This window comes from Cryptomeria japonica, chromosome 4 (genome assembly GCF_030272615.1).
Source record: "Cryptomeria japonica chromosome 4, Sugi_1.0, whole genome shotgun sequence".
In the NCBI taxonomy this organism is placed as follows: domain Eukaryota; kingdom Viridiplantae; phylum Streptophyta; class Pinopsida; order Cupressales; family Cupressaceae; genus Cryptomeria; species Cryptomeria japonica.
In genome coordinates, this window is record NC_081408.1 from 213,392,235 (window position 1) to 213,415,534 (window position 23,300).

Genomic DNA, 23,300 nt, shown 5'->3' on the forward strand with positions numbered 1-23,300 from the left:
AATTTATTTAATAGTTATATTTATTTTATTATATTTAAATTTGACCTGTGTGAACTTAATATTTTTATTATTTGTCTCATTTTTTTCTCAAATTCACCTAAAATTTAACATTCAATATGTGTATACCTCTTGTCCAAAGTCGTGTAAAATTTGTACCTAACTCTATCTATTAAAATATGATATATAGAATTGTGAATATTAAGATTTATTCCAAAACTAATTATGACTACTAGACTCAACATCCAATATTTGTATAACTTTGGTATCAAATTTGTCTCTTATAAAATTTAATAGTCAATATTAATATATTTTTTGGTCCTAAATTCACTTAAAACTCAACATTCAATATATATAAACTTCTTGTCCAAATTCACCTAAAACTTATACCTAACTTAATTGAAAATATGTTATATAGACTTGAATATTGAGATTTATTTGATTCAAGATTCAACATAGATACAATTTTCTACCAATTCCACTGATTTTGTAAGTGATTAACATTTCAAATAGACTATATTAATCTCATTAATAATTTCTTGAGAATGATAAATTCATTGAATTTTAATATTTTTCATTTATATAAACTTAAACATATAACATATTTTTCCTAAAAAATTTAACACAAATTTTCATTCTAATAATTTTAATTATATACCATACAACCTCAACCCAATTTAAAAATATTATACACTAATTAATAATTATGAATGGTATATTTTAGTTTAAATATTGATAAATTACTTAACTCTTACTTGATTCAATTTCACATGTATATAAATGATCCAAAAGCTTGCATATTCAAATTCAATTATAGACTCTTGTTGATTTCATCAAATGTCAAGTTATGTAAAATTCATTTACTTGTGTGGTGAGGTATTGTATTTGAGGACACCCTAATTCATTTTGTACACATCAAAACATCTTGTCTATACTCAAGTATTAACATTGCATCTTCAACTCACATTAGCATTATGGGCATCAATGTGCTTTAGTTTATTGCCTTCAGCAACTTTCTAAAGCCATTCAATTGATAACAAGCATAACAGGTTCTTAAATGACAACTATTAAGACTACTACTTTTTTAAACATGATATGCAAATATCAACATGAATAGGTTCTAAACATCATAAACAATTAAGTTCATATATATAGAGAACTCAAATTTGTAAGTGGATAGGTTAATTTCATAGACACACGGGTCAATCTACAATTAAAAAAAGTAAACCCAATCATCAAATAATGTAATTACTAAACAAGCCATAATATCCAATCTTTTGAAATTTATGTTTTAAGTTTATATGCAACACTGGAATTTGATTCTTCTTTATCAATACTTAAATACACAATTATTTCATTATATTTTTGAGAGAGGTCTAGACGTATGAACAAAGCTAACAAGAGTACAAAGCTCGCAAACACACCAACTGAATGAAGGCCTTCATAGAATAGTTTTTGTCACACATCTCCTATTCACCACCCCTTTTAATCAAACATCGATGATATTGCCATTGATGTCATACTTCCAGTAGTTAAAAGTTGTAGACTTTAATTGGTGGAGTTGTATGATGTTATTGGTATGCATACTACATGGTCACTGGAGCATTTGTACATAAGAATTGGTAAAAACATTTATTAGAGGGAAATGTATCGGATTAGTTGTGTGATTTTTGAGGTGGTTGTAATGCATACTTATTAAGGCATCTTTAAGTAGCTATTAGGTGACACTTCTAAATGATGATCACTTTTTGACCATTGTGTACATAAGGAATCTCATAGTGTTCATCTTGACTACCCAAAAGCTAAAACAATAGTTATAAATAGTTAACTCGTGGATAGAAACATTTCAAAAATCATTGAAATATGATGCACCATTTAGAAGCTTAGAGTGTGCAAATTTAGCTATAACAACATCTCTAGCCTTCTCCTAATCATTCTCAAAGTGAATATCTAAATCAATTAATGTTGTTATAAGTGTTGTTATTAAGATGGTCTTTTAATAATAGGTCAAAAATATTTTTGGTTTGGATATTATGATTATGGTGTTTCAATTTATGTTGTTATAAGTGTTTTTATTAAGATGGTCTTTAAATAATAGGTCAAAAATATTTTTGGTTTGGATATTATGATTATGGTTTTTTTTTTCAAATTTATTTAATAGTTATATTTATTTTATTATATTTAAATTTGACGTATGTGAACTTAATATTTGTATTATTTGTCTCATTTTTTTCTCAAATTCACCTAAAATTTAACATTCAATATGTTTATACCTCTTGTCCAAAGTCGCTTAAAATTTGTACCTAACTCTATCTATTAAAATGTGATATATAGAAATGTGAATATTAATATTTATTCCAAAACTAATTATGACTACTAGACTCAACTTCCAATATTTGTATAACTTTGGTATCAAATTTGTCTCTTATAAAATTTAATAGTCAATATTAATATATTTTTTGGTCTTAAATTCACTTAAAACTCAACATTTAATATATATAAACCTCTTGTCCAAATTCACCTAAAACTTATACCTAACTTAATTGAAAATATGTTATATAGACTTGAATATTGAGATTTATTTGATTCAAGATTCAACATAGATACAATTTTCTACCAATTCCACTGATTTTGTAAGTGATTAACATTTCAAATAGACTATATTAATCTCATTAATAATTTCTTGAGAATGATAAATTCATTCAATTTTAATATTTTTCATTTATATAAACTTAAACATATAACATTTTTTCCTAAACAATTTAACAAAAATTTTCCTTCTAATAATTTTAATTATATACCATACAACCTCAACCCAATTTAAAAATATTATACACTAATTAATAATTATGAATGGTATATTTTAGTTTAAATATTGATAAATTACTTAAAGCTTACTTGATTCAATTTCACATGTATATAAATGATCCATAAGCTTGCATATTCAAATTCAATTATAGACTCTTATTGATTTCCTCTATAAAATCATCAAATGTCAATTTATGTGAAATTCATTCACTTGTGTGGTCAGGTGTTGTATTTGAGGACACCCTAATTCATTTTTTACACATCAAAACATCTTGTCTATACTCAAGCATTAGCATTGCATCTTCAACTCACATTAGCATTATGGGCATCAATGTGCTTTAGTTTATTACCTTCAACAACTTTCTAAAGCCATTCAATTGGTAACAAGCATAGCAGGTTCTTAAATGACAACTATTAAGACTACTACTTTTTTAAACATGATATGCAAATATTAACATGAATAGGTTCTAAACATCATAAACAATCAAGTTCATATATATATAGAACTCAGATTTGTAAGTGAATAGGTTAATTTCATAGACACACGAGTCAATCTACAAGTAAAAAAGTAAACCCAGTCATCAAATAATGTAATTACTAAACAAGCCATAATATCCAATCTTTTGAAATTTAATTTTTAAGTTTATATGCAACACTGGAATTTGATTCTTCTTTATCAATACTTAAATACACAATTATTTCATTATATTTTTTGACAGAGGTCTAGACGTACGAACAACAGCTAGCAAGAGTACAAAAGCTAGCGAGAATACAAAGCTCACAAACACACCAATCGAATGAAGACCTTCATAGAATAGTTTTTGTCACCCATCTCCTATTCACCACCCCTTTTAATCTAGCATTGATGATGTTGCCATTGACATCATACTTCCATTTTCTAAAGAGAGAGAATCTTATAACTTTGATGCTCATCATTGTTATCTATAATTTATCATTTTAAGGCAATTGCATCCAGCATTTTCCCAATACGTCAAAAGTGACAACGTGGCATGATAATGACTCTCTAACTCACGTGTGATTGCATGAGAAATCCGTGTCAAGAATGACGGCTTCCTCCACCATTTAACATGATAAGCACAGTTTCCGATAGGACAGGTGGTGAAGGAATATAGCTTATAAGGAAGGTGGCGTTATCAATCACGTGAAATTGAAAGGGACGTTATCGTATTGTAATGCGCGACAGCGTATCAGCTTTTAAAATACCAGCACGTCACGTCATGCAATCAAATCATGTTCGTATAACTTCGACCTTTTTACAAAGTTTGTTTACAAATTTCAACTCCTCTATTGACAAAATGATGATTTCAGCGACACCCTACCAGAAATTTGGTGGCTGTAATTTTCACTACTCGTGGAATTCACACTTAAACTTTGTATATTTATTTTAATAATTAGCTTTTCAATTGTATTTGATCACTAATTAGGCAAGAGTACCATTTTCCAGTCCATGTTCTCAGAACTATTCATTTCTTGTATATTCAACCTCCCAATTATTAATTTTAAAGAAAAAAATTAAAGAAACAAAAAAAAACGAAAAGTCTATTAATAAATTCTATATGTAACAATAGTTACCAAGCACTAGAAAGATGGCTCTCCCAAATTCACAGAGGTGGGTCGGGTAGGAAAATCTCAGGCCCCAATAGCTGAATTATTTCAAAGGAAATTTTTCAAAAGTGGGTCGAATAGGATACTGCCAGGCCTCAACAGTTAGACTATTTTAAGAGATTCACAGAGGTGGGTTGGGCAAGAAAATCTCAAGCCTCAATGGTTGGATTATTTCAACAGAAATTTACAAAGGTGGGCTAAAGAGGACAATCTCAAGCCTCAACGGTCGGACTATTTCAAGAGAACATTGAACAAGCGGTTTGGTGACAACAAGCAACCCTTGAATATGGGTAGAGATGTGTTGGTTCCATTGTTTGTGGCTAGGTCCAACAACATACCCCTTGGGAATGGAGTAAGGGTAAAGGTTTCAAACATAGGGAAAACAATCAATTTGGGTTTTGGTTTTAAGCAGAGAACAGAGGTGACATATATCAACATGACTAAGACTTTGAAGCAATCATTAAAATCAGGGGAAGATAGATTCTCTTCACAAAACCAAACAAAGACACAATTCCAAAAAGGGTTTCGGGAGAGGAACCCTAACAGATTTTGGAACAAATGGAGGGGATTTGAATTCAATAGGAAAGAGATTCATCGAGATCTTGGCTTAAGATTTAAGAAAACCCCAAGAAGTAAGTTATTTGTGTACCAACGAATTTCATTGAACCAAACAAGAGTATGTTGAAGGAAAAGGCACTACTGGTAAAGTGGTGTGGCACGGGTGGATTAGAGAATGATATAATGGAATGGTGGAGAAACACTTATCCTAGTAAGATAGGTATTCAACATCTCCAAAATTCCTTTTTCTTATTTGAATGCATAGATTCAAGTTTAAAAATTGAAATATTGTATGGAAGCCCATTATTTTCTAAAGGATCGAGCTTTCACAAAGTAAATTGGTCCCCAAACTTTAGCCCCACTAAATATCATTTTCATAAAACACCTATGTGTTTAAGTTAAGTAGGATTATCAACAACATATTGGAGTGTAGATGCATTAGTGAAGATTGGAGACGCTCTAGGATCCCTAATGGGAATAGATGAGGATTTTCTCAATGGAAAATCTGGGGATACATCTAATATATATGTAGAAATTGACACAGGTTTAGGATTATATGAGGACATAAAGATTGTCTCTAACTCTGGTAAATGGAATTAATCTATAAATAAATTAATAGAAAAATAGCTTGGACATTGTCTCCTAAGAGAGAAACTAACGACATGAAGCTCAAGGAAAAAGAACATGAATGGAGAGAAAGGATGTGATGAAAATATGAAAAAAGATTCTGTAGGAATGGATTATGATGGGGATAAGTCATAGGAATATCCCTCAAATCATATAGAGGAAGATAGATTACAAGAGCCTATTAAGAAAATTTTGGAGACTATGTCAGAGTCATCTTTGGAGAGGGACAAGCTAGAAGAAAATCAAGATCAAGAATAGTTATTGTTTAGAAAGAAGTATAGAGAACTAGTCAAGGTTGAAGTTTTAGTAGATTAAGTCTTTGAGAAGGAAGGAAATATAGCTAAGCATACAAAAGTTGGCCCTGATATGGAAGAAGAAAGGACTTTTAATAAATAGGAGCATCTTCAAGTGAGGGTGGAGGTAGAAAGGCTAAGTCAAGAAATCAATTTGTAATTAAATATCATGAATTCAAAGGATAATTAGATAGATATTGTTCTTAATGAGGAACTATACAGTCAATCACATTGTGGTGTCCTTAACAATAAGGATGTGAACTGGTATGAGGGTCAATCGCAAAGGAATAATCAAGAAGAGCAAACAGAGTAGTTATATAGCAACAAGGATGAAAGTATCAATTAAAGCGAGGATAAACACTTGTCTTCGAAACTAGAAGCAGTATGTGACTTCTTGGGAATATCTCAACCTATACAAAAGGAGATTGAAGAGGATTTAAGAGATAAACAATGTTTAATTCAGAGAATATTGGAGATATATGGGTCTGACAATTAGGAGTATGAAATGTCTTTTGAAGACAAAGAATTCTGAGAGATTCAAGAGGATAGTAGAAGGGAGGTTATTCTTGGCATTCATCAAAACAATTCAAATAAACCCAAACCAGATTGTATGAAATCAAAAGCAAAGAAGAGAGGCAAAAATTTGGTAACAGATCTGATGCAGAGCATCATGGATCCTCCCACAATCACATTGAAACTCATCATTTTTTTCTTCTTGAAAACTCAACTCTTCTTGTAATCAACCTTATCCTTGACATTCCCCATGCTGCCTTGTCATCCTGCAATGATTTAATCACAAACTTTTCCCATCCTTGTTAATAACATATGAATTTTCTCTACCATCATGTAGGTCTTGTGCGTGTGTGTCAAAGAGGCTAGTAAGTTCTTGTTTAACAGTAACCTTTTGTACATGTTGAGGATTGGGATCATAGTACATGGTGTTTGGTAATTAAGGGTTGGTAGGAGTGTTGAGAGGGTGTGTGGAAGTGCCAAGGCTTTGCAAAAAGTGATGGTAGCCTTCAAACAAACTTAAACTCTCTTTGGTTTATGACTATCGTCAATGCCAAGAAACCTATTCTAGTTGGTCTAGAAGGTATGACTGAGTTCATAGGCAAGAGCAATATGTGTGGCGTTTTATAAAATATTATGGCAAACCTTCATAAGGGGAAGTGTTTAATCATTGTGAAACCTCAACAATGTGAGGTAGATTCCTAAAAGGTGTAGGGCTTGTGTGTGGGTGTGGATGCTCTACATCAAGATCTAAGATTAAGGGTTGAAATAGAAAAAGGTCAAAAAAATATCACTTCAATATTGAAAGAAAGGAAGGGGAAGTATCTTCCCAATAACTCATGAAGCTCCTCAATTAGAATGTTAGGTGACTAAATGACCCTAACAAACAATGCTTGGTTAAGTACATCATTTGTATGGTAGAGGTAGAAGTATTTTTATTACAAGAAACTAAACTTTCAGATGAATAAATGTTAACTTTTAAAAAGAGATCAGGGGCTTGGGTAATGGAGGTAGTTCAAGTTGAGGGAGCCTCAAGAGGTTTGGCTATTCTTTGGAAAGCTAGTAGGGCAATCTTTCAAGTAACATAAAAAGGTAGATCTTGGCTTGGCATAATTATTACTACTATTGGTTATAACTTGAAATTTTAGATGATTAATATGTATGGTCCAATAGCCACTCATAGTAAGAAGGAGGTTTGTAGGGAACTGGAAGCCTTTATGAACTAGAATATTTCTTCCCATACAATTTTAGGTGGAGATTTCAATGCAATCATTTACTTGTGTGGGAAAGGGGGGAGGCTTCAAAAGGAGATGTAACCACAAATTGATTTTAGAGAATGGGTGTTCAGAAATAACCTTATAGACTTGGAAACATAAAATGGGATATTCACTTGGAACAATAGGCGATTGGGATTCAACCATATAGCAGATTGATTATATAAGTTTCTCTTTAGAGTAGATTTAATTACTTTTCCTCTAGAAATAAAATCCTCTATAATGACCTATTCAAGTTCATATCACTTCTCTGTGAAGCTGAGTTTATCAAGGAATATTAAACCTCGGAATTGTCCTTTCAAATTTGAAAAAATGTGGATGAAGGACACAAAAAAATTGAACTGATTAAATTATGGTGGAAGGAGGGTCAATTCACAAGATCATTGAATATTTTTTGCTTTGTTTCAAAACTGAAATTCTTAAACAAAAACTATCAAAATGGAATGGAGAACATTTCAAGAATATATTTGTAATCAAAAAAAGTATTGAGGAAGATATTGAGAGTTTGAATGATGAAGTTATCAAGAAAGGTATGGACCAAGTTAAATTCTTAAGAGAGAAAGAACTTATAGGAGAATATGAAGAGGTATTAGCAAAAGAAGAGATCTTTTGGAGACAAAAATCAAGAGAGACTTGGTTAGCCAAAGGAGATAAGAATTTGAAGTTCTTCCATAACAACACTAAAATAAGAAGGAGCATTAATAGTATAACTAAATTGAATAGTAGTGATGGTATGCTCGTAGAGGATCATGAGAATATTGGAAAGAAAGTTATTTCCTTTTTCTAGAGTATTCTAATTAATTGGGAAGGATCTATTTATAATGCCCGGGTATATTTGTTGGAGAATATTCCAAAACTGATCTTAGAGGGATAGAACAAGATGCTAATTGAATTTTTTTTTGAAATGGAGATTAAGCTAGTCTTGAACCAACTACATGCAGATAAAGCTACTGGGCCAGATGGTTTTCCAATGGGTTTCTTTCCAAAATGTTGGCATATTATGGATTCTGAATTAGTGGAAGCCGTCGAGGGGCTAGGAACTCTAGGATGTTTGTAAGAGAGATTAACGACACTTGTATTACAATTATTCCTAAGAAGGAATCTATAGAGGGAATAGAGGACTACATACCAATAGCACTTTGTAATACAACGTATAAAATTTTAGCTAATGATTTGACAAAAAAATTGAAGATCCTTCCATTTATTATTCTGGAGAAACAAATAGGATTTGTTCCTAGAAGATCAATTTTAGATGGGGTAGTAATAGCTCAAGAAGCTATTCATTCAATTCAAAATAATAAATAGCCAAGTATGCTCATAAAATTAGATATAAAGAAAGCTTATGATAAAGTTGGTTGGAGATTTCTTTGCACATGCATGGAAGCCTTTGATTTTTGTAAGCAATGGATAAATCTAACCGTTTTTTGCATTTCTAGTCCAATATTTTCAATGCTTACCAGTGGGACACCTAAAGGTTTTTTTAAAACATCTAGAGGGCTTAGACAAGGGGACATAATATCCCCCTTTCTTTTCATTATTATGGAAATGTCTTTAGGTAGAAGCATAAGAAAATCCCAAGAGTCAAATTTAGTCAAAAGAATTAGAACTACTAACTCAATGCTGGCTATCACCCATCAACAGTTTGATTATGACAATTCTTTTTGGATAAGGAGAGGGGCAAGAAGTAGCTTAACTTAAATAAATTCTTCATAAATACTCTCAAGCCTCAAGACAAATGATAAATCGAGATAAATCATAATTCTTCTTCTTCTTTATTGAACAGTCGGAGGAAAGAATCATACTAAATACACTTGGTTTTAGAGCAAGAGAGTTGCCTTGTATTTACCTAGGCCTTCCTCTTGATAAAGGGATAAGAACAAATAAAGTTTGGAATCCGCTCAGGGAAAGGATGGATAAGAGGATGTCATCTTGGAAAGTAAAATGGTTATCCTAGGCAAGTGGAACAACATTACTTAACGCAGTCTTTTCAGCTTTGCCAATATATCAAATGTCATGTTTACCTCTCCAGGCTAGAGAAAATTTGAAGCTAATCTAGAAAATGAGAATTTTTTTTTGGCAAGGAGTTGTTGAAAGTAAGAAATTGGTGATGATAGCATGGGATAAAATTTTCAAACCTAAAAAAGCAAGAGGGGTAGGGTCGAGTAATCATTTATAGCAAAACAAAGCTTCAGGTGCTAAATTGGTATGGAAGATGTTTAAGGAACCTAATCTTAAATGGGTCTAAATTCTTCAAAGAAAATATTTAGAATATTTCAATCATATTAAATCTTTTTTAGAGTATCAAATCTACCTAAAGGGTCAAGGATCTAGAATTTTATACTAAGATGTAGAGACATTATTTCAAAACAACTTTCTTGGGATATTGTTGATGGTAGGAATGCGTCATTTTGGCAAGACTCCTGAGGAGCATATCCAATCTTAAACAATCTCTTGAATACAAATAGGATCATAGATTATTTTTTTAGGGAATGGGGCCCCTCTACTAGGGACTATGTGGATTTTAAAAATAATGAGTTTATCTCTAGGATGGAAATGGAAAAGTTTGGATCACCTTCCTCTTTCAAGAGAAGACCTACCATAGGTAAAGGATATTATAAATAGCATACTCTTAACTTTTAGAAATAGTCAAGATAATTTGGTTTGGGTGGGAGCTATATCAAGAAACTATATTTCAAAGGAGAGATGCAATGTTATTATTAAGAGACAACATATCGATAGAACCAAGATTCCCATTCAATTTGTTGGAATAAATAATGTTTACCAAAAGAAGGACTTTCTCTTGGATTTCTCTTCAAGGGAGAATTCTAACAGTTGAATGGTTTAGGAGAATAGGCTTTGAAGGTCCATCTAAATGTGCCTTATGTGAATTTCATGATGAATCAATTAATCACATCCTTCTAGAGTGCCCCTTTGCTCAAAAGTGTTGGAGATGGCTATGTGCCAAACTAGGATGGATCATTTGTTAAATTTTGTGAGAAGAAAGAATCAAGCCAGGATCTGATGTCGGTCATAGATCACATGCAACTCCAAGCAACGGATGATCGAAGATCAAAATAGCTGAATGAAGATAAATCTGATATGAGAGAAAAATAGAGATAAAGAAGAGAATTTTGAGAAGACTCTCACCGAGCTATCACTTAACTAGTGAAGGTGAGAGTATATTGCTTATTATATAGAAAAATAATAGCATATACAACCAAGAGGTGCATTAACTCCCACCTCCATAAAAAGTGGGAGGTTTTACCTACTACCCCATAGAAGGTGGGAGGTTTTTACCTACTTGGTAAATGTTAAAACATGTGGCATAACCTCCTTACATGAAAACAAAAAAGGATTTATGAGAGGTGGCACATAAGGCCAAAAGAGGGTGAGAAACCCAACTACCCCATAACCCACTTAGGAAATGACAAAATAGTGGTTATGAGAGGTGGCACAACAAGCCAAAAGAGGGTGTGTAACTCAACTACCCATGTGAGGTGGAGAGTTACACATGTAGCTAATGTATTCCACCACGTGTCCTCATATTAACCACACCTAATAACCTAAGCAAGCTCAATAATATATGTGTAGGAAAAATAAATACCCCCTAACATAAGGAAAATAAAAAAACCTACACTAACACCCCCCGTTAACCGTAGCTTAGGTGGGTGAAAAGATGGGTCCTAGCAAATGAGGCCATGTTAGGTACCCATGTACATAAATATCCCCCCCAAAAGAAGAAGCCCCCCCATAAGAGGAATAGACCCCCCTAAATAGAGAGAGAAAGAATGAAGGACTAAGAAGCCCCTCCTGAAGTAGACACCTTTTGCATCCCAAGCAAAGATCGCAAATGAAGGAACTTTCTTTCGGTGAAAGGTTTGGTGAAGATGTCCGCAGTTTGCTCCGATGTAGAACAATACTTAAGATCAATGATGCCTTCTTGAATGAGCTCCCGAATATAGTGCATATGTATCTCAATGTGTTTCGTCCTCTGATGATGAATTGGATTTCTTGAGATCTGTATAGCACTCTGATTATCACAAAAGATGATGGTAGGCTTTCTAACTGGAATACCAAACTCAGTAAGAATATTTTGAAGCCAAATAGCCTTAGTGGTGGCATTGACTGCCCCTCGATACTCAGCCTTTGTCGATGAAAGAGAAATTGCAGACTGCTTCTTGCTTGACCAACAAACTGGACCAGAACCAAGTGAGAAGCAATACCCAGAAGTAGACTTGCAATCCTGAGAATCACCTGCCCAATCTGAATCCGTATATCCTACCAAGTCAATATCCACACCTGCTACATACTAAATTCCATAATTGTGAGTACCCTGAATGTAGTGGAGGATCCACTTAGTTGCTTTCCAATGCAACTCATGTGGCTCCTGCATGAATCTAGAGACCATGCCCACAACATAAGAAATGTCAGGTCTCGTATGAGTCAAATAAATGAGGCTTCCAACAAGCTGTCAATATAAAGTGCCATCAACCAAGGGTGAAGAGCACTTGGCCTCAAGTTTGACCCCTGACAAAAATGGAGTAGGTGCAGGCTTACAATCAACCATGTGAAATCTGGAGAGTATATCAAGTGCATACTTGGGTTGTCCAAGGAAGATTCTTGAAGATGATTGAGTGATCTCAATTCCCAAGAACTAATGTAGAAGACCCAAGTCTGACATCAAAAATCTATCATGTAAAGCAATTTTCACTGCTTTGATGGTGGATGAGTGACTCCTTGTGAGTAACAAGTCATCAACATAGAGAACTAGAAATGTGAGAGTTTCATCCTGTTGCAGAATGTATACGTTCAGATCAGAATGGCACCGAGTGAAACCAACTGTCAGAAGGAATGAGTCCATCTTGGCATACCAAGCTCGAGGAACCTGTTTGAGGCCATAGAGAGACTTTCGAAGTCGACACACAAGTGAAGGATCCTGAACAAACCCCTGTGGTTGCTCCATGTAGATTTCCTCCTGAAGGTCACCATGAAGAAATGCACTCTTCACATCCATCTGATGAACTTCTCAATGATGGGCTGCAGCTATAGCAAGAACCAGTCGGATGGAATTCATCTTAGCAGCTAGAGCAAAAGTCTCAGAGTAATCAACCCCTGGAACTTGGGAAAAACCTTTTGCTACCAAGCGAGCCTTATACTTATCAACCGACCCATCCACTGCAAATTTTTTTCGATAGATCCACTTGCATCGAACAAGTTTTCTTCTCTTAGGAAGAGGAACTAAATCCCATGTGTGATTCCTTTCCAAGGAATTGAACTCTTCTTGCATTGCAGCATCCCACTCAGGAACACCTGAAGCTTCTCGAAAGGACTGTGGATCAGAAGCTGAAGCAATGAAGAGATGTGGAGCTTGCTGAAATTGTGACCTTGTTCTTCTAGTATCTAATGGATCACCAAGCCAATCTCCTGCTGACTCAAATTTTTGTTGAGCCCAAAGAGGCACTGAGGCTGGAGAGTCTGGGGGAGAATCATCAACCTCTGAATGATGACTATGAGAGGAATGTGAATCCTCATCATCACTGTCACCATCTAAAGTAGAGGAAGAAGACTCCTCAGCAAGATTAGGAGGATTAAGTTCCTCTGAAGAACTGTCATCATAATGCAATTTCTCCAATGTGATAGTGGATGGAGAAGTGGTATGAGAAGAACTAGAAGAACTCTCCTCAAAACGAACACTCCTCTCAATGAACAACTCATGAGTAGTGGGATGGAGAAGCCTATACCCTTTGACATCATCTGGATATCCAACAAATATGCAAGGCTTACTCTGCGGATCCATAGCCTTGCATTTTTCAGCTAGAATGTGGGCCCATGCAAGAGAACCAAACACTCTAAAGTGTTTAACTGTGGGTTTTCGACTAGTCCAAGCTTGAAAGGGAGTTACCCCCTTCACAGCTTTATGAGGAACTCGGTTCTGGATGTAACACGCACAGTTGATGGCCTCTGCCCAATACTGAGGTGCCAAAGACTTGGAGTGAATCATACAATTAGCCATCTCCTTCAAGGACCTATTCTTTCATTCTACTAAACCATTTTGTTGAGGACTGTATGGAACTATGTTCTGCATGTTGATACCTTCTGAAGCACAAAACTATTCAAACTGATTATTAACATATTCACCCCCATTATCTGTACGTAGAATCTTGATGAACTTCCCAGATTGTTTCTCTGCAAAAGCTTTGAAATCTAGAAAATTTTCAAAGACTTCAGATTTTTGTTTGAGAAAGTAAACCCATGTATATCTGGAAAAGTCATCAATAAATGTCAAGACATATCTAGCCTTGCTGAAAGATGGTTGTGGAAATGGGCCTGCCAAGTCCCTATGTACCAAATCCAATAGTTGTGTAGCTCTCCAAGCTTTACCTTTATCATACTTCTCCTCTGGATGCTTACCAAGAATGCACCCCTGGAAAACTCCATCAGAAAATCGAATAGAAGGCAACCCTGAAACCATTTCTTGTTGACTGAGTTGTTGCAAGTAACAGTAGTTCAAGTGGCCAAACCGTTGATGCCACAAACAACTCACCTCATCTGCATGAGTGAGTAAAACTGTCGAAGGAGAGTCAGGAACAAAGTGAGAAAACTGATATAATCTAGAATGATGATCTTCTTTCCCCATAGCAACAGTAGACCCATTATGCATTTCGCTGATTACCACTGCATCTGGTGTGAACTCAACTCACTTGCCAGAACCAGTGTGAGTGATCTGATAAACAGATAGGAGATTAGTTGATAAAGATGGAACAAAAAGGACATCTTGAAATGTTCCTTCACCCACATCAACAGACCCTCTCCCATGCACTTCAATAGGAGTGTCATCACCCATTAGGATGGAAGGCATAAAACATGGCTCTAAAGATGTGAAATCATCTTCTGAAGAAGCCATGTGGTGTGAAGCACCTGAGTCAATTATCCAAGAATTTGGTTGTGAAGCAATAGCAACTAGGGCCTTACCCTTTCCTTTCCCCTTACTCTTATCTATGTCCTTAGAAGATCCTTCTGATGAACTCTGTTTGATTGAATCAGGAACCTTGATATTATTCTTTTCAAGAAGATTTGAAAGGTGATCAATTTGTTTCTTTAAACACTTATGTTCATCATGACCAGGCCTCTTACAATAAGAACACTTGACCTTCTCCTTCTTAGGTTGTTCACCTTTTGATAAAGAGGTCTCATTGTCTGCTTTTGAAGTAGCAGATTTCTGATCTTTCTTCTTCTCTCCTTGGTTCTTTTGTTTCTTATCTTGCTTACTAGACCCTTTCTGTTCTTTTGTGCCTTGATTTACAACTAAGGCATGTGACTTAGAGGGCTTTATTGTACCCATTTGAACCAATTTGTCCTGCTCCCTAGTGAGTTCTACAGCAAAATCATCTAAAGAAGGCATTTTGAATGTGGTACCTAGGGCACATTTGGTAGCATAGAATGTAGAAACAAACACTGAATAGTTAGGACCAAGCTTAGAAAGAATACTCAAGATCAGTTTCTTATCATCTTTCTTAGTTCCACACTATTCCAACTGCAATCTTATAGGCTTAAGTTTAGTGAAGAAGTCTTGTATAGTATCAAAATTAGTTGGATTCAACCCTATGAGTTCATTCTCCAATTGATTACCTCTTAGTTCATCCTGCTTACCAAAGAGGTTTCCCAAAGTAGTCCATACTGCATTTGGTGTAGTAGCAGATTCAATGTGAAAAAGAAGGTCAGGAGAGACTGACATGCACAATGTACCAAAAGCTTCATCACATTTATTAAACCATTTAATCTTTTCTACAACATCTTGAGGTTCAGTTTCAAGTCCCATAGTAACACGATGATATCCATGTCTTTTCAGATATATTATCATCTTAGATTTCCATTCAAAGTAATTATATGGTGTTAAAAGTGGAACTGTAGATGCATCCATGATAGCAGAAAAGAAGATTGCAAAGAGTCAAGAAGAGTGCAAGAAAGAAGACACAAGAGACACCCCCCCCTTTCCACTAGTCTTTGAAATCACCCCCCCCAAATATTACAAGGTTGACACTTTATAATTAGTGCATTTACAAGGCTTTTATTAGATTACAATGCTTTCTAAGGCTTTAATGGCCAAAATAGAAAGTTTAAATACATATAAATTTAACACAAAATCTAAAAAAATTAGCCTTATAGCTGCTCAATGTATCTTAATACCTTTCCAACAACTATTCGTTTTTGTAAAATAGAGTTGTGAGAAGAAAGATATGATCTATAGAAGGGAAAAAAAATGTGCAGTTGATTCAACCTGCAATATCTAATAAAGAAGGGTAGAATATTTCAATAAGACCTACAATTATGAAGAGTGCTCATTTCCAGCTTTCCATCAAGTACTCATTTGCAAAAAACTGACACCTGAGGCAAAAGTTATGCAACTTTTAAGAAAGGTTGCTGAATTTTCTTGATAGAAAAACGGCTTAAGCCTTGTTGAAACTCAATTTCTACAAAAATTATTAATTTAATAGAACAACCCTCCAAAACCCAAAAGTTTTTCGATGCTGGGAACAAAACCCAGAAATATTTTTTCTTGAAAATGAACGAAGGTTAGAACACTAGGGCTGAAATGAAAATAGCTCTAGTAAAATATTTCACTCTGATTTTTTTACTGTGTTCTCCAAACTTTGAATTTGGTGAAATAAAAGTCACTTATGATTTTCACAAGCCTTCTAGACACTCTGAAAATGCTAAAGAATCCTCCAATATTACCAAAAATGCTGCAATCACCCAGATCTCAAGGAACACATATATAAAACCAGATTTAACTAGAAGCTTATTTTCCTTTAAACTGTTATGATTCTCCAGATCACACGAAAATGCAGGAGAAGAGCATACTTGGTTTTTAAGAAAAATATTAGCTATCTAACAATCTCAAATCTCTCAAATAAATCAGAAAAGCAATGAACTATACCAGACAACATGACTCTGATACCATGTTAAATTCTGTGAGAAGCAAGACTCGAGCCAGGATCTAATGTCAGTCATAGATCACATGCAACTCCAAGCAACGGATGATCGAAGATCAAAATAGCTGAATGAAGATAAATCTGATATGAGAGAAAAACAGAGATAAAGAAGAGAATTTTGAGAAGACTCTCACCGAGCTATCACTTAACTAGTGAAGGTGAGAGTATATTGCTTATTATATAGAAAAATAATAGCATATACAACCAAGAGGTGCATTAACTCCCACCTCCATAAAGAGTGGGAGGTTTTACCTACTACTCCATAAAAGGTGGGAGGTTTTTACCTACTTGGTAAATGTTAAAACATTTGGCATAACCTCCTTACATGAAAACAAAAAAGGAGTTATAAGAGGTGGCACATAAGGCCAAAAGAGGGTGAGAAACCCAACTACCCCATAACCCACTTAGGAAATGACAAAATAGTGGTTATGAGAGGTGGCACAATAAGCCAAAAGAGGGTGTGTAACTCAACTACCCATGTGAGGTGGAGAGTTACACATGTAGCTAATGTATTCCGCCACGTGTCCTCATATTAACCACACCTAATAACCTAAGCAAGCTTAATAATATATGTGTAGGAAAAATAAATACCCCCTAACATAAGGAAAATAAAAAAACCTACACTAACATCATTGCTCTCACTAAGGATATTTTGAACCTATTCAAAAGTTGGCCTGTGATGAATAAGATGTGTCTTTATGGGGGTCTATGGATTATTATCCCTTCCATCATTTTATGAGAATTATGGAAGGAGAGAAACTGAGGAATCTTCCAAGGAAAGAAGATGGTTTGGGAGTTGTTTATCAATAAAGTGGAAGTGATGAATAGAAAAATGTAATCTCAAGCATAGAAGGAAACTCAATTTACTAATTGGGATGTCTTTATTAGACTGAAGTGGTTTGGGTTTAAGATCCCCCCTTTGTTGGTAAAGGTGATCAAGAGAGTATAACAAAAAGAGAAAAAAGTGTTTGTCTTGCTCCAAAGATAGGCTAGGCTAAATTGAATTTTGATGGTACTTCTCATGCAAATCATGTATCTCTGGAGTTGGTTGCATAGTTCATGCCTGGGATGGATCAGTGATAGCTAAGCTAGCAAAACATTTAGAAGATGACACAAATAATGCAGCAAAATTGAAAGCTCTATTGGAAGTCATCCTTCTATGTAGAGAGTTGGACATAAATGAACTAAAAATTGAAGGTGATTTTGCTAAAGTATTCAATGCCTTGAAAGTAGGTTCTACTCCAAATTGGAGGCTAAATGCATTTCTTAGGAAAGTGTTAGATTTAGTTAAGATTTTTTATGTAGTAATGTTCAATCATACCTGCAAATAAGCTCATGAAATAGTAGACCATTTGGAAAATTTAGGGGTAGATGGTATTAGATTCAAAAATTTGCGAGTAGATGCTTAGTTGTTAATTTTGTTAATGGGCGTTTAGATTTGAATTTTAAATTTAAAATTTCCCTCTCTTATTTAACCATTTGAAATTGGATAGTTGTTAATTTCATTAAAGGGTGTTTATATTTGAATTTTAAATTTCAAATGCCACTCTACCATTTAGTCGGTTGAAATGGGATGGTTTGCGGTTGATGAAGTGGTCAAAGTGATGTGGTAAGTGGTCGATGAGGTGGCAACCCTCTTTTCTTCAAAAAATTAATTAAGTAGGCTATCTTATAGTAGAGGTGTGGATCCCCACTCCTATATAAGATCCACTTAGATGGTGGCAAGTTGAATGAGGACTCTTGCAAGGATAGTCAATGAAAATTTTGTGGTTGATGAAGTGGTCAAAGTGATGTGGTAAGTGGTCGATGAGGTGGCAACCCTCTTTTCTTCAAAAAAACAATTAAGTAGGCTATCTTGTAGTAGAGGTGTGGATCCCCACTCCTATATAAGATCCACTTAGATGACGGCAAGTTGAATTAGGACTCTTGCAAGGATAGTCAATGAAAATTTAGTGAAATGTTGATTTAGCAATGACTAAATTTGGAGGTTGATAAGATTTTTCTATTATTGTATTTGGCATAAGTCGGAAATGACATCTCTAGTTCGCATACACATCTCAATTAAACTGCATTAATGATCCTCTTCAACAAGAATTTACATTTTAAGGAACTTGTCTTTGGCTCGATTTAACATCTCCAGCTCATATTCACACATAAACCTATTTGCATTTATGATGCTCTCTATCAAAAACAAATATTAGTGTGTCTTGTAAAAAAAAATATTGTCATTAAATTTGGGAATGTCAATACAATTTCCCAATTTTGGCTTCTTCTCTCCAGCTTTTTCATTCCCCTTTTTTTCTCTAATGGATTCTTCTATTACACTACTTGCTTCAAAAAGGCAAATGGTGTTTTTTGGGTCGATAACTCACAAGAGGATCTATGAAGTGGTAAAATACTCTCATAAACTCTTTTTTCATGCTTTATATCGAATTCTGGGTGGTGAATTCATCAAGGCCAACCACAGATATAGAGTTAATCCTGACATTCCAACCTTTTTCTAGCAACCATTCTCAAGGTTGGCAAAAGAAAGGTGGCTATAAAAGATCTTTGTAGAAGGGTTTTCAAAAATGATTTTTTGGGTGAATTAAAGGAGGTGATGTAGAGTATAGATAAGGACCTAACAATTTTGTATAGAATGTATATTCTATAAGAATGGATGTTGACATTCATGTTCCCCATTTTCTATTCGTCACTATTTGGAATGAAACATTTTAGGAAGTTAGAATTTCCAAAATTCTAAGTGTCCAATTCCTAAAGTGGTTAATGGGGTTTATAGACGAAGGTTAAATTAAAAATAATATTATTTGTTATAATGTTAATGAAACAGAGGATTGGGTGCTCCTCTACAAGTATATGAAAGATTTGAATATCGACAATGAAGAGATTTTGAGTTCGAGCGAGGAGGAAGAGGATTCAGAATAGGAGGCTGAAGAAAATCGTTTTGTAGAGAGGATGACCATCCTCCCCGATTCGAGCTATGAATAAGATAATCCCTCCACTTCTCATGTCACAAAGGATTAAGGACCAAGGTGCTCATGCTTATTTTTCCTATGATCTTAGCATCTTTTCACAGCTATGGTTTTATTTTGATATATAATGATTTAGATACATAGATTACCTAATTTTTTAGTAGCGTCTGAAACACTTTTTTGAGGGAAACTTTGGCCTTCCTGCATAATCAATAGTTTCTAGCTTGTTGTAAGAATTTATAGTGGATACAAATCTTTGGATTTCGGTAGATAACACAAGTTTTTGGGTTTTGGTCTTGATTCTGTAGACTTGGGATCTTATTTTTGCTCAAATCTCACTGATATTCCTCAAGTTCATTACCTTTTAATCTAATATATTTTGGCTTCGGTCTCTTATCGAACAAAAAACAAAGTTTCACGTGTAACAATAGCCACCCATTTTTTAATATTTTTGGATCATAATTGGCCCATTTGTGAATAATTGGTACCCATAGCACATGACCACTAGTGCATTTGTGCATAAGTACTGGCAATTTTAAGTGCACAATTATTGGGGCATCTTTAAGAAAGTCTCAAGTGACACTTTGAATTGTGTTCTTTTTTACCCTTGAATGCATAACAGATCCCACAATGTGCATCATTACTACCCAGAAGCTAGAACAATAGATATAAGCATTTGAGTTGCATGTGGAGACCAAAAAAAATCTTCAGAATTCGATGCATCTTTTAGAATCTATGGGTGTGCGAAGTTAGCTATAACGACTACTGGTATGCTTCCCCTATACATTTAAATTAAAAATAATTTTTGGGTTATTTTATAACAAGTGGATTATAATGTGATAAGTATTTATATATCTAAATTTTAAAAAAAAGGTTTATTCAAGTACTGAGGGATTGTTTCTTATCTACACATGAAATCTAGTCTATGAAAGTCATTTGAAGGTTGTTCTTACCCCACATACCTAAAATCTAGTCTATTAAAGTTACTGAAGGATTGTCATTGGTTCATATATTGGGAATTTATTGTATTAAACTTATTTAGGGATTGTTCGGCTCACACATGTCTAGAAAATTTGAAATTTGTTGGATAAAGTAATTAAAAAATATATCAGATTTATCTCAACTAATTAAATTATAATCATTAATTAAAAACTTCACTATCACATGAAATATTGTATATCAATAAGAAAATATTAGAATAGATTAAAAATTTCTTACTCGTAGCTTAAATAAAAAAATAATGTTGCAATAATATATTTCATAATATTCTCTTTTCTTTTCATTAATAATAGTGATAAGACAATATAAATAATCTTCCTAAATAATACTTAGCTAGAGATAAATATAATTATCTTTTTTGTATATACTTTTTATTTTAGGTTATAATTTTTTTTTAAAAGTCCATTTATAAAAACCTATATATATATATATATATATATATGATGTTTACCTTACAAGATTATTATAGTAAATGATATTTTATCTATACTTATTTGAATCTATTCAAGGACATTTATCATTATATCCTCTATCTATTTTTTTATCCAAATTCAAGAAGCTACATAATCTAGGTAAGAATTATATCTTTCTTTTATATAGGATATACAAACCACATGCTTCGTGTTTATTGACTTTTGTTTTTACAAAGTATACGTACATATATATACACACATATACATATGTAAATACATATTTGACCATTTGATAGGTTTTACAATTTACAGTTTAATTAAAATTTGGCTTTAGAAAAGAAAAAAAATGATTTATTTTGTCAATAATAAATATAAAAATATGATCAATGTATTTGACATTTAAATAAGAAATTGAATAACAAAAGAATACATAAAATAAGAATAGAATATATATAAATATTCTTTTACAAAAGGTTAAATTTCAATAAAAATTTCTAATTAGAGTTAGGTTTAATAGTTTCTTATCATCTATAAATTCAAATACAATCTTATTTTTTTGTGGATACAACAAAAACTCATGTAATGTTATATCATAAAATTAATCACTAACTCTTCGGTAAGTGCACCATGATGGGGTACCAACAGGGATGTTAATGTTGGTAACAAGGCAACAAACTGAGGGGGGGGGGGGGTGAATTAGTTTGCTCACAAACTTTACTTAACTCAAACACAACTTTAGATCTGATAATTAACAATGAAAGCATAAATCAACACCACATCAATAACACCATTTGACATGGAAAACTCAGTTAAGGGAAAAACCACGGTGGGAACCAAAAATAATATCATCAACAAAAACTTCAACAATCAAAATGCTATCATGATCAATCTTGAAATACAAATTACTATCAGCAGTACCTTTATTGAATTCTAGCTTCATCAGATACTCATCCAATCTGGCATACAAATCTCTTGGGGCTTGATTCAATCTATACAGTGCTTTCTTCAATCTACAAACCATATCTCTCTGATCTGTCAACTGAAATCCATTTGGTTGATCAATATAGACTTCTTCTTCCAACTTGCCATTAAGAAAGGCTGACTTGACATCCATCTAGTAAACCTTGAAATCTTTGTAAGTAGCATAAGCAAGAAATAATCTAACAACTTCAATTCTAGTTACCAGAGCAAAAGACTCCCCAAAATCAATTCCTTCCATCTGAGAGTAACCCTTACAAACAAGTCTTGCTTTATTCCTAAGAACTTCACCTTGATCATTCAATTTATTCCAAAAGACCCATTTAGTTACAATTACATTTTTATCCTTAGGTCTGGAAACAAGAATCTGTGTATTATTCTTTTCAATCTGGTTCATTTCTTCTTCCATTTCTTTAACCCAATTTTCATATTTACATGCTACATCAACATCTTTAGCTTCAATCTTAGAAATCAAGCAAATTTCTTCAACGATTCTTCTCCTAGTCATCACACCTTTATTCTTATCTCCTATGATCCAATTTTTTGAATGATTCAATCTCACATACTGGGAGTCTTAGGATTTTCTTGATTTTCAGATTGTTGAGCTCTTTCTTCTACACTAGCACTAGCTTCTCCTTCATTATCAAGCTTTTCCGGAACACTCTAAATTTGATTCTGGATCTATATTTTCTTTCCTTTATCTAAACTGACATCTTGATCATCTAAATCATATCCACAAGATCTGATCTTTCACACATTGCTTTCATCAACTTTCACATTAGCACTTTCCACTATCATCCTTAATCTCTTATTATAACACTAGTAGGCCTTTCTCTTAGTAGAATAACCAAGAAAAATTCCTTCATCACATCTAGGATCAAACTTCACTGGATCTTCATCTCTTCTAATATATCATTTACTTCAAAAAATTCTGAAATGTCTAACTATATGAACATGACCAAACCATAACTCATAATGAGTCTTACTAGTATCACCTTTGATATGCACTTGGTTGAAAGTGTATACAATAGTACTCATAGCTTCTTTCCAATAGATATGCGAAACATTTCCTTCAATCATCATGGTTCTAGCAGCTTCCTGAATCGTTCTATTCTTCCTCTCCACAACACCATTCTGCTGAGGGGTTCTAGGTGCAGATAATTGTCTCTTCACTCCATGCTCTTCACAAAAAAGTATTGAACTCACTAGAAGTGAATTCACTACCTCTATCAAATCTCAAACACTTCAACTT